Below are 12,652 nucleotides of genomic sequence, written 5' to 3'. Positions count from 1 at the left end.
TAAAGAAGCAGAAGATAAGCATGATTTTTTTTTTTTTAATAAAAAATCAATGCGTAAACATGAGAACTTTAAAATATATACTGTATATTAACATGAAAAATTGTAGTAGTATATGAGTAACACTAAAAAAACATGGACTGTTGTACATTAAATCATTTTTTAAAAATCAGCAAATTATCCAAATAATTTAATAAAGAGTAATGATGTAGTGAAAGAATAACAGATATTAATCATGAATTTAACAGGTATTTGGTGAATGATGGATACGACCTCACTAAGGAGATTGTTGAGCCAAGAAACACAGATGAATTCCAAAAATGTCAAGTCAATAAAAGTTTATCTTCATTGTTTTTTCATTCTGTAGATTAAATATAAATAGTTCACATTGTTAAAAAAAATACATTGTGAAATGTCAACTTATTGCTTTAAAATTTACTTTTCATGAATTGCTTTTATCCCTCCTATGACGTCTATCAAGTATGCAAAAAATAAAAGATGGAGGAAAAAATGATATTTACTGCCAATTGTTCATTGTACTTTTTATTTGAAAAAATAAATGTGAGAAATCACAATAGATTTTGTTATTATTGTTAATTTGATTTTTATTTAAAACATTTATAAGAATAACTGTAGATTGTTAATCACACTTTTTATTTGAAAGATGAAATATTAAAGATCATAAAATATTTGTTCTTTGTGTTTATTTGATTCCTATTAAAGACACTTTGCTAAAAATGACTGTATATTGTAAATATAGGCTTCAAAGTTTCTTCTTGTTGGGTTTTTTCTTTCTTACTATGGACTTTATATTTTGTTAAGCGCACTAACATGACTTTGTTGTTAATGTTTTTATTTACATTTCTAATTAGTGATGAGCCTTGGATTTATTTATTTTTAATAAAAAGATGTAGGTTGGTTAAAAAGATATAAAAACAGTGAAGCTACGCTGTGTAAAAACAATAATAATCTGATATAAAATGTCTCACTGGTACAGACTAACTGCTTGTTACTGCTGTTTTGGCCTTATTGTGTTTATTAATATTTCAGTGACTTGTAGTTCCTAGACTGCTGCTCTATCATCTGCTGACAGTGTAGATGGATTAAACAATACTGTGTGCTAGGGCTGGACGCTCTCCCTACACTACATCTCAGGATTTACTATCTCTACAGTACTTTTTAAAGTTGACTCTTTGTTAATGTTGTTCATTGTCTGTTCTTACTTTTACCTGACCATACATCAAATATGAGTTTATTCTGTTATTAATACTGAGGACAATGTTTGCCTCTAATAGCTCTTTATAATTATTGTGGTGTGTGTCTGGTCCACTTTAAGTGTTGGTCCTGGTCAACTTTTTGATCTTTGTCTTTAGTTTAATGTTTGCAGGTGTTGTGAGATCACCTTGGTGGGCTTAGTGGTGGAGACCCCATGTACCAGCAGCTACGAAATATCACGTTAATAAAATACTTATAGATACTAAAATATTAATATAATTTAGATTTACTTTAAATACATTTATATATTTACATGTGACACTGAGTGTTTTCAGAGACATGATTAAAGAGACTTGATTGAAATATTTTGCCCCCATTTATTTAAAAGTTGGATTCATCTGAATTCATAAAAACAGCTAAGGACTTTAAAACATGTTAAAAGTACTGTATTATTATTATTATTATTATTATTATTATTATTATTATTATTATTATTATTATTATTATTATTATTCTCTGAGTAACTTAATTATTTTCTAGCAGGTCTGGGTATATTTTACATAGTAGCAGTACCTGGCCAGTAGGTGGAGCTGTGGGCATTTGGTGTCAATAGCGGACGTCAGTCACCAATAGAGTAAGACGTCAACAGTGCTAGTTACACGGAGCAACACAGACTTAAAAACTGCTTTGTTTTCTCACTATTTCCACAGGTAAGATGCTCAGAAACCATAACCAGAAGAGATATAACATGTATAAGCCTTAGACTGTGACTGAAATACAGTGATTTGGATGAATGGAGACGAGAGAGACGTTGTAATGAGTGCTAACTGAGTACGACAACGTGGCGCTAAAAAGGATAAAACGAGCTTTAAAACTGTTTTATAAAAATGAGAAACAATCAACTGTAGATAGTAGCACTAACAGGAATGAGAGTTCTGGTTAACTAGTGAGTTGAGAGGAGTTAAAACTTGGTTTGTGTGGATGAATGAGCAGAGGCTAATGCCACAGATGCTAACTGTGCTAACAATAGTAAAGCCTGCACGCATTGCAGCGTTACAGTACACCGTTTCCGGTTGGGTTTTCAGAATAAGAGCGGAGCAATATATCAGACATGTAACCTTGTCCTATATAAAAATGATTGTTTATATGGAAGATACAATTTCAGTATTATATTTTATTGTCATTGTGGAGTAACATAGAGCTAGACAGAGACAATAATAAATACTGGTGAGTTAAAAACAGTTATAAGTTAAGTTTAAAAAGGTAAAATTGTTCATGAGAGAATAAATATAGATTGAAAAAGCAGTTAAATGAGTATACATACTGTTAAGAAGTTAATTGAGTATAACTACTGTTGGTGAACAATGTTGGTTATAGGATGTACTATTACATAGTCACATGATTGTAATTTGAATGTTTTTGACTTGATCACCTTGTAATATGTGTTCTGAAATACGTCAGTCACCAATAGAGTGAGACGTCAACAGTGCTTGTTATACGGAGCAACACAGACTTAAAAACTGATATGTTTGGTCACTATTTCCACAGGAATAAAAATGAATGTGCAGCACCAAGGATCGACCACAGTATCATTTTTATAAGTGTAATAAACACACTCAGTCAGGTTAATTTAAAATGTTTTATTCTTTATTTTTCTCAGACTCAACAGCTTCTCTGATTAGATCCAACCAGACACTTCACTTAAATCTATATCTGCAGGAAAACACAACAGATAGACGTTAAAATGGACAGTACTGGGAATTAATGTTTATAATGTAAATAAAGTAGGTTTATTTCTGCCCTAAATGTAAAGTTTTTTACACTATTAATAATAATAAAAGACTGATTAGGTTGATATTTGTTTTATAAAAATAAAATAATATCCACATTAACATATATACAGAAACTGATCAAAACACAATGACAATTAAAAACCAAACAGAAAATAAACTAAAACCAAAATAAATCAGAGAAAAATCAAAACACACATTTCCATAATTTGACATGTTGGCATCAGGTTTAGAACACATAAAACTAATATTTATGAATATTTTTAACTCATTAAAAAATGTGACAAACATGACTTCGTTTTTAAATATCTGCATTTATGAATTTAAAAAATACAATAATTAAAATATAGTTGTAATAAATCTTTATCCTTAAATTTTAAACCAAACTTAGATTAATCAAACTCAAGTATTGGAAAATAAAAAAAATCAATTATGTTATAATTTGTTGGATTTAAGGCTGCAAAGCAGAATAATTAAAAAAATAAAATAATTTATTAATAAGATACAATAGATTCTACTGGCGCCGTTGGTGTGGGGGGGCGGTTCCGGGCTGGGGGTGCTTCGGTACTCTGGCTTGCCGGTCCGTGGCTGGCGGGATGGCCCTGCTTGGCGGTGGATGGCGTCCTCTCTCGTCGGGGGGGCCGGGGCCGCCTCCCGGTGGAGAGTGTTGTATCGTGGCGCCGGGTGGGCCTGTGCTGGCCCTGGTGCGGGCACGGGCCTCCCCCCTGCTCGGCCGCTCCCCTTGGCGGCGGGGTGGTGTTGCTCCGGGCCGACGGGCGGCGGGGATCGCCCCCTGGGGCGCCGGGGGATGGGATTGGTGCCTGGCTGTGCCCGGGGGTGGGGGGTGTCGCCGTGCTCCGCGGGGCCGGCGCGGCCTGGGGGTGCCGTGGGGGGGGGGCTCCGGCTGTGCTGCTCCGGGGCCCGCAGTGCCACTTGCCCGTCTGCGCCATCTACCCTCTCGCGTGGCCCGCCATGCGGACGGGCCCGGCTCACACTGGACAGGCCTCCTACATGTTCACTTCACCCCACTCCCAGCTGGTCTGGCTCACTCACAAAATGCACCACACACCCATACCCAACCCTTGGGGGGCTGGATGGTGGGGCTGGGGGTGGAGGGGGCCGCCACCTGTGTTACTATGTAGTGGTGTGGGGGCGGCCCTCCCACCTCTAGTTGCCCTACTAATCCCTCCAATTTTAATCGCATCTCAACATGCCACCCCCCGGAGGGTGTATCATCATTTACACCCTCCGGCCTATTACACCACATACACATAAATCCACAGAGGCTGGATGGGGAGCACCGCGCCCCTCCATCCCCCTTCTTTTAATTACACCCCATACATTCACCAAACACACACATTTACACAGGGGATCGGGCCACTGCATAGAGTAAAAGTACATCAGGATGGTGCGGTCGGGCGTGGCGGTGGGTCTCGGGGGGGCTTTGCCGGGGTCTCTCCTTGCGGGGTCTTTCCGGGGGGTGTCGGCCTGGTGGGGCGCGGGGGTGCCTCTCCCCCTTGGGTGTGGCTTGGTGCTTGTTTCGTCTCCTGGTGGCCTTGGGGGCGGGCCCGCGGTGTGCGGGCCCGGGGCGGCCTGCCTCGCCGGTTTGGGGGGTGGGTGTGCTGTGGGGGGGGTGCTGGTGTCCTCACCGGGGTTGGGGCAGGGTTGTTTGGCGCCTCGGGATGATGCTGTTAACTGGGGGGGGGGCGCTAGCTGTTCCGGTGGTTGAGGTTGCTTTCGGCCGCCTGGTGGGTATGTCCTGCCATCTGCGGACTGGTGGGTGGGTCCGGGGCATCTTTGGCTGGGGGCTGCTGTCCCGCGCTGGATGTGTGCCGTTGGGGTGCCTCCGTCCCCGCGGTGGGGGTCGCCGGTTGCTCGCGGGCCGGTGGGGGGCGCTGCCCCGTGGCTTGCGCTGTCCGGGGGGCGGCGGGCCCTGGGCTGCTGGCCTTGTGCCGTCTGGGGCTGTGCGGTCCTGCTGGACTGTGGCCGGGTCCCGGGGGGCTTGGCCCGGGGGCTTGCCCTTGGGGGGTCCTGGTCCCGGGGGGTGCTCCTGGGGCCCGGGGTGCTTGGCCGGCTGGCCGGGCCGGTCCTGGCGGGGGTCTTCCGGGGTGGGTGGCGCGTGCCGCGCCCTTGCATACCTTCTGGTGCGGCCCCTGCTTGGGCAATCCCCCGTGAGGCAGGGTGTCGGGGCCAGAATAGGGGGCCACATCCCGGCGGGGCGGTCTGGCTTGGCCTCTGGAGGGGGCCCTGGCTTTAAAGAACTGAAGCTTGTGGCGCGGGCGGCATCAGCATCTGGGGCGCCCGGGGGGGCTGGGTTGGGGTGCCTGGGGACCGGCCGAGGGACTCCCAGCGGCCCCCTGGTGCCTTATGCGGCTTGGGGTGTGGTCGTTCGCCCTGGGCGGGCTGCTCCTGGTGCCGCATCCATTCCGGGTCCTCCTGGCCTGGGGTCGGGTCCCTGCTGGCTCTGGGCTCGCCGGCGGGTGCCCGCCGGCTGCCCGTTCGGCGTGGCTCTGGTCGTCTGCTGGGCGTGGGCTTCGGCTCCTCCGCTGGGGTCTCGAGCGGGGGGTTCTCTGGGCCCTTCCCTCGGGGGGCTGGGCGCGGGGGTGTGGGTGGTGGTGGGGGGGTGGGGGGCTTGGGGGGTTGGGGGTTGGGATTGGTGGCGTGGTGCGCTGGGTCCTTGGCTCCTTGGGGCCTTCTCGGGTGTGTATGGGGGGGCAATGGCTGCCTCTCGGCTTGGGATCTTGGGGGCGTTCGGGGGGCTGCTTGGCCGTGGGGTGGTCGCCTGGGGCCCCTAGATTTCCCGCTCTTTCTGCTGGCCCGACTGCTTCAACCATAGACACGTTGTTCCCAAATACCTGTTTTATGGAATTTCCACTCACTTCCTCCTCTGCTCACAGCCACCACCATTATTCCTAAGCCACACACTGGTCACCAGACTGGCTTGATAACACAACAATAAGCACAATATACACAACCACAATTTCACATCGCATCACTTGAAACTTATCGACTACTCCCCACCCATTCGTTTTCCTATCTTGTATCCCTCCTCCCTGTTAACTCCCCCCCACCCCCCTCACCCTGGTGTAACACTGCCCTCTCTCTTTTTTACATCCTCCCTTTAATAAAGTATTTACCCTTCCCTAGGGAGGGCTGGTGATGGTCACAATTATGCAATGAAATAAATTCATTTATTTAATTGCAATAATAAAATATGCATTGCTGTTAAAAGATTGCACTTCTTGTAGTGTTAACCTTCAACAGCATGTGCAGACAAGGTGAAAACAAAAAAAAAAAAACAAAAAAAAAAAAAAAAAAGAACACATTACAAAAACAGAATAATACAAAGATTAATGCCATTATATATTTTATTCAAGTTAAGGGATGTTATGGAATTTTTACCAGATTATATATTTTTCACAGACACATTAAGTTGTTGGTTTTTCACTGATTTGATCAAAGTTGAAAAATATCTTGGTTCTAAACATGAAGCAAAGGGAAAACTTAGATTATTTGTTCCTTTTTTCTCTTTTATTTTCTTAAAACAGTTTTAAAAAGGGAAACAGAATAGGTTGATAACCTTAGACAAACACTAAATAATACACAGTATTATTACCACTGGTAGTGATGAAATCAACTTTCTAAGTCATTTTTACAATTTAAACAAAAGTGTTTTTTAAACTTTTCTAAATCTTTGTTAAAGTCGTTCACAATGTGACTGGTACCAGTTACGTGTTCATGTGGAGTGTCACAGTGTGTGTGTTTGAACCTTCTCAGTTGGTCAAAAGGCCAATGAACACACACACACACACACACACACATTTTAAATCATGCTTTAAATGTTTGTTATTTCAATGATCATATTTATTTATTTTTATAAAAGGAACAACACACATTCATGAACGTTTCATGGATCATTTTCATTTCTAGTCCCTGGACAGGTTGATGTCTTTATTATTCAATTAAAAAACTTAAAAAAAAAATCATTTCAATCAAAAATAAACATTTTCCATCAAATAAAAAAAAATAAAAAAAAAAATACTTGAGACCCAAATAATTGCATTTGAACACTTTTTTTTGATTGAAAATGTTTTTTTTAATTAAATAAAGACACAAATCTACCTCCATAGACCAGATTATAATTTGTTGACAGAAAAAAGTTCAAATTCTAAGACTTTGAACTTGCATTAATGAATATATTTTATAAAATAAGTCAAAATATACAGTATTACACAACCAAAAAATACATGAAAAATTAAATTAAAAACTATATATATATATATTTAAATATAATACTGTCTTTTCAGTATGGCTCTTCAGCTCCACCCACTAATCAATGAGGGATCCGCCCACCCTTACAACATGACTCCACCCATCACCCTTAAAGTCCTCTTTGGGGAGGAGCTAGAGAGGGTTTTAGCTTGGGGAGTGGTAGAAGACAAAATTGTCCCATGGACAATAAAGAACAACCTGGTTGCCTTAGTAACCGATGCCAGGACTGTTTCAAAACAAGTTTTTGACGAACAAAAAAAAAAAAAAAAAAAAAATTGGAATAAAACATTTAGTTTCAAGAAATATACCCTTGAGGGTAACCCCCCCCCCCCCCCCCCCCACAGACTGATGATTGGAAGGCAGACAATGCTGTTTAAAACAGCAGGGATTGAGGTTGAGGACAGCCTCATTCAAAGTGGGAGGCTGCTCCTCAACCCTCCCTCAAAGATGGCTTCTGTTTCTGTTATATTCACATGTTAACTTACTATATGCCTTGTTTCTTTGTAGTTTGAACATAAATTGATGAGATCACCTGGTAAATGACTGACCATCATAATCTACTATTTACACCAACTCTTCTTTAATCCAGCTTTCAGATGCCAGAATGGTGTGTGTGAAGGGGAAAGACGTTACCATGGCAACGGTTACTATGCTAGAGGTAAGTTTCCCTTTGTATTGCAGCTCATCATTTATTGATAGAAAAAACAAACTTTAGATGATACATGCAATCATTCTATCAGCACACAGTACATTATTCACTCATTTCTACATAGAATGTATGTTCCACATGCAGCGTGTTCTACACACACTTTACTGTGTGTTCTCTATTCATTAAACACAGTGTGTATGTATACATGTTCCACATGAGGTCTCCTATAGGGAACATACAGTAGTCATAGTTACACCTGTGAAGTCCCAGCAGTTAAAATACAACTAGACACATTTATTTATGAAAACCTCACCAAAAGGCTTCTGAGACCATCCAGTCAGACTGATGACTATGGGGAGAGATTTGTCTCAAAAACATTCACAAATAGATTCACAATTTTTACGTGTTTTTCAAATCCACAAATATATTTACAATTTTGACATGTACTTCTTAGATTTTCACGTTTTTCAGATTTTCACATGTTTTTCAGATCCACAAATATATCAACAATTTACACACGTGTTTTCTCATTTATGTGTGTATTTATCATGAATTATCATGTGTAAATCCTCAACTGTGATTGTGGATTGAGCAAAGTACGTTTGTGGATCGGCCCGGAAATATAAAGAGAACCAATATTACAAATTTGGAAATATAAAAACAATCAATAATAAAAATGTGGAAATATAATGAGAATCAAAAATGAAAAAAATATACAAAAGTAGTATATTTGTTTTCCATTTTGTGCTTTTTCTGTTTTGTCTTTGTCTTTTCCGTTTGTGTTTTGACATTGCTTTTACTTCATGACTCAAGCTGTCGGTAAAAGCAAAGGTCAATTCAATGGTCATTCTGCCCAGGCTGACTAGTCGATACCTGATCACATGATTCCTCTTCTCTTGGAGGGAAAGTTAAAAATGGGAGACGTGGATGAATTGAGAAGAGGCGTTCAACGACAGTTATTTGTAATATCTCGGTATGTGGAGGAAAATTCTCCAACGGACTATATTTTAAGGTTGGTGGAAGATGTCATGGAAAGTCTTGGAGAAATATCTGCGCTGACAAATGCAGACATGGACGAAGCTGTGTGGTGGAATCTTGAGGATGTAAGTGTAAAATACGATGCCGTCATGTTGTCGGTCAGCTTTGTACACAAGTTTTAAGAGGGACAAAAGGTACATCATGACTCTGATTCACATATTAGGCATTCAACCCTAATTAGCAGCCACAGCCAAAGTTAGCCCCTGCTATGGGCAGACCTGTGTTCAGCTCACACAAACGGACAGATTAGAGCTCAGACACACAGTGTGTCCCAGAGCAGGGATTAGGATGATCCATGGTCTTCTTAAATCACAGGGTGTACAATTGCAAAGTGAGTATTGATGCTGGATTTTTCCAGATCAAAGATGCAATTTAAAATGTACCAAGTATATAATTGACCCAATGGAAATAAATGTAGAAGTGATACATCAATGAAATATTTCAATATTTTCTTTGAAATGCTGTTAATAAAGATTTCCTTTGCAGACAGGTTCCTGGGCCCTGGTAGTCCTCAGTGTTTAGAGCTATAAGGACAACTTCAGGGCCTGAAGACCTGTCAATGAAATAAAAACATTTATATCATTGTAATAACAAACCATGCATTGCTGTCTTAAAAAGATTCTACTTCTTGTAGTGTTGACTTTTGACAACATGTGCAGACAAGGTAAAATAAATAAATACTGTACATGATGTTAAATATGAATTTCATCTCTTTATAGATGCAGACAGGCCTGGAGTGGCTAATCAGGAGGACTGGGACAATTCCCAGTGGGCGGGTCTGATGATTGAGCTGTAAGGGTCGGTGTCACGGACTGAGTTTACCTCGTACTGAGATCAATTATGAGTATATATGTGTATGTAACCCTAACTCTAACCTTAACTTAATCCAATAAACGAATAAAACACGTATTTGTTCACTTTGAAAACAAAAATAAACAAAACTGAATTATTATTTTTTAGCAAAAATTCATTTTCCGTAGTGTGCGGTATTATCATAAATGATCTCAGTATGAGGTAAACTCAGTCCGTGACACAGGTGTTCTAACACTCAGATGATCACGCTATAGAAGTCACTGCTCCTCCACTGGCAGCTCTTAACTTTTTTTGCTGACTCATTACATCCGTGCTCTCAGTCAGTTTCAGGGGTGTCCAAACTTGGTCCTGGAGGGTCGGGGGTCCAACAGGTTTTAATGTGTCCCTGTTCCAACACAGCTGGGAGACTCGTTAGCAAAGCCACTTCAGGATATCAGACGTGTTGGATCAGACATGTTGGATCAGGAACACATTGACATCCTGGTATAGACATATAAACTACAGATTTAAAACCCAATTTGTCTGAATATTTAATACATTTATCTTTGCATTTGATATGATTTTCCATCTTGTTTTTAATAAATGAAGCAGGTGATTAAATATAGATGTAGTTAGTGTAGTGGTCATGTTCTAAAGACCTCATGTTCATCCATTCTAGTTCTCTATAAGTGATGCTGATATAAATACATTTAATGAGTTATGACAAATAGAAAATGTTTTTTCTTTGCAATGTATTAATATAGAGCTGTATTACTGTTCTAAAATATGTGATAATAGTCCAATTGTTTAAAAAAAAAAAAGGTTGCACTTTTTTACCCTTTTTTAATGAATTTATTTTTTTAGCATTATGTCACAATGGGGGGCTGAGAGTTGTTCATGTTTCTACAGTAGAAAAGGTTTGTAACCATTGCCTTCATTGATAAGTGTAGATTCTGCTATTGTTGAAAAGGACATGTTGTATAGACTAATGTTTGAGATGTGCACTCATCTTTAAATAATTCTACATTATTACCTGCACCAAATTGAAATGTTTGAGAACAATCCACTGAAATACAAGACTTTACAGAACAGCATGCTATTGTAGACTCAACATGTAAGTTTATAACATGATTATTTTAATAATATGTTTTGATCTAAAGTGGGCGGGTCTAAGGTATGAAGCTCCAGGGCTGAAAATGAGTCCCACTCCGGCCCTGGATGCAGATGCTTCGTTTTGATGAGATGTGATTGTTGGGAGTAAATGTGATGATGAAGCAATAAAAAATAAGCTGAACAAAAACATCATTTATTCAATTAAAATTCCCTAAAACAACAGGATTTACTTAAATGACTGGTATTTCAGTTTCACTAAACCAAGATGAAATAATGGAGAACACAGTTCAGACTTAGACACAGTTTAAATATGACTCAGAGAATGACTTCCTGTTTTTTCTGATTTGATTTGATATAATGAAGCTGGATGTTTGGCACATGTTAAACAAGCCTTGTTGTTTCTGTAGCTCATCTATAAAAGCTTTGGATGTGAGTGCGTGTTTCTCATCACATCTCTGTGTGTTTAGTCACGTACACTATTCATTTGGTTGACGACACATTTTTGTCTTAGTTTTCGTCAACCACATTTTTCTAAGTGATCAATGGTTATTTGAACCTTTAAAAATGCACAAAGACTTATGTATCTTTTAGTCGACTAAATTCAAATGTGTGGTAATGTCATTTAGTGAGCTAAAACTAGACTAAATCTAAAATAGACCTGATGACTACATTTAGAATAAAAGTTGCATTTTAGTCAAAAGACTGTGACTAAATAATTTGCTGTCAAACTAACACTGGTCACATGTGAGGATTCAAATTTTAGTCATTTATGCCTATTTTTGTTTGTATTCCTCTGACTTCAGATGAAAAAATACTTAGTTATTCATGTTTTTTTTAAATATCTGCATTATTTTTACAGGTAAACTAAAACTCTTTATGTTATTGAAGTGCACGTGCACAGTGGAACACTAAGTGGTCTTGATTTCTGTGCATGTAGGTTACAGAATATACGTTCCTATGCAAATAAACACCTTCATAATAAAAGCTTTGCTGTTTTAATCTCCATATGAAGTACATTTATTTTAGTTTTATTTGTTCTTTTTCAATAACCCTTAGTGGGCTTATTAGGGGCGGAGAAAGAACCTGATGTGGTTCAAGGGCCGTGAAATACTGATAGACAGAATGTCAGTGATCCAGTTGCTTCCCTAAATCCTTTAGTGACACACAGGGGCGGAGCTAGAAAAAAATCAATGGGGTGGCAAGAGGGGGGCAGGAATCTTTTAGAGGTGGCAACATATGGCAGACGTACATAAAGTTTACTGAATTAAATCAGTTTATTAAGAACAAGAAAAGTTAACACAAGTAATTCTGATTGCTGAGCTATATACATCACTTTTTTATAAAACATATACACATAGATACATTCATATCAGGTGATCATTGAGCAGGTTTGTATTGGCTCACTAATGAGCATCAGAGGAAGTTATCATATCAGCTAAATGTGATGATTTGAAAACTGTCCTTGGAGAATTAGGAAGTGGAAAATGTCTGCAGGCTAAACAGTATGTTGCATCTTTGGGTTGTGAGTATTCTACCCAGTGAGAACAGTCTAGAAGATAGAGTGGAGTAAAGAACCAAACTGCATTACATCACAACTAATTACACAATATAACTAGTAAAAACACAATCATTGATTAGTTATAGCCCTCAGGCTGTTATAACACACCAATGTTTTTTGTTTATGTCTTTGATTTTTAAATTTAACCTGAGCAATAAATCCGAAATACACAAAATAGTGAAAGTCTTTATCTACCCACACGACCGACCAAACAGAATAACTTGCATA

At 39.8% G+C, this 12,652-nt stretch overlaps 1 long non-coding RNA gene across 1 annotated transcript; it reads left to right on the top strand.

Annotated features, from left to right (window-relative positions):
* The first annotated feature begins 1,762 nt into the window (after nucleotides 1–1,762).
* Nucleotides 1,763–8,871, top strand: LOC114459286 (uncharacterized). The gene is made up of 3 exons (XR_003673298.1): nucleotides 1,763–1,922; nucleotides 7,864–7,932; nucleotides 8,737–8,871. It is a non-coding gene; the product is annotated as an uncharacterized LOC114459286 (long non-coding RNA).
* The last annotated feature ends 3,781 nt before the right edge of the window (nucleotides 8,872–12,652 follow it).

This window comes from Gouania willdenowi, unplaced genomic scaffold, assembly GCF_900634775.1.
Source record: "Gouania willdenowi unplaced genomic scaffold, fGouWil2.1 scaffold_290_arrow_ctg1, whole genome shotgun sequence".
In the NCBI taxonomy this organism is placed as follows: Eukaryota; Metazoa; Chordata; class Actinopteri; order Blenniiformes; family Gobiesocidae; genus Gouania; species Gouania willdenowi.
Note: the sequence above shows the minus strand (reverse complement) of the source record. Positions and strands in the feature narration are given on the sequence as shown.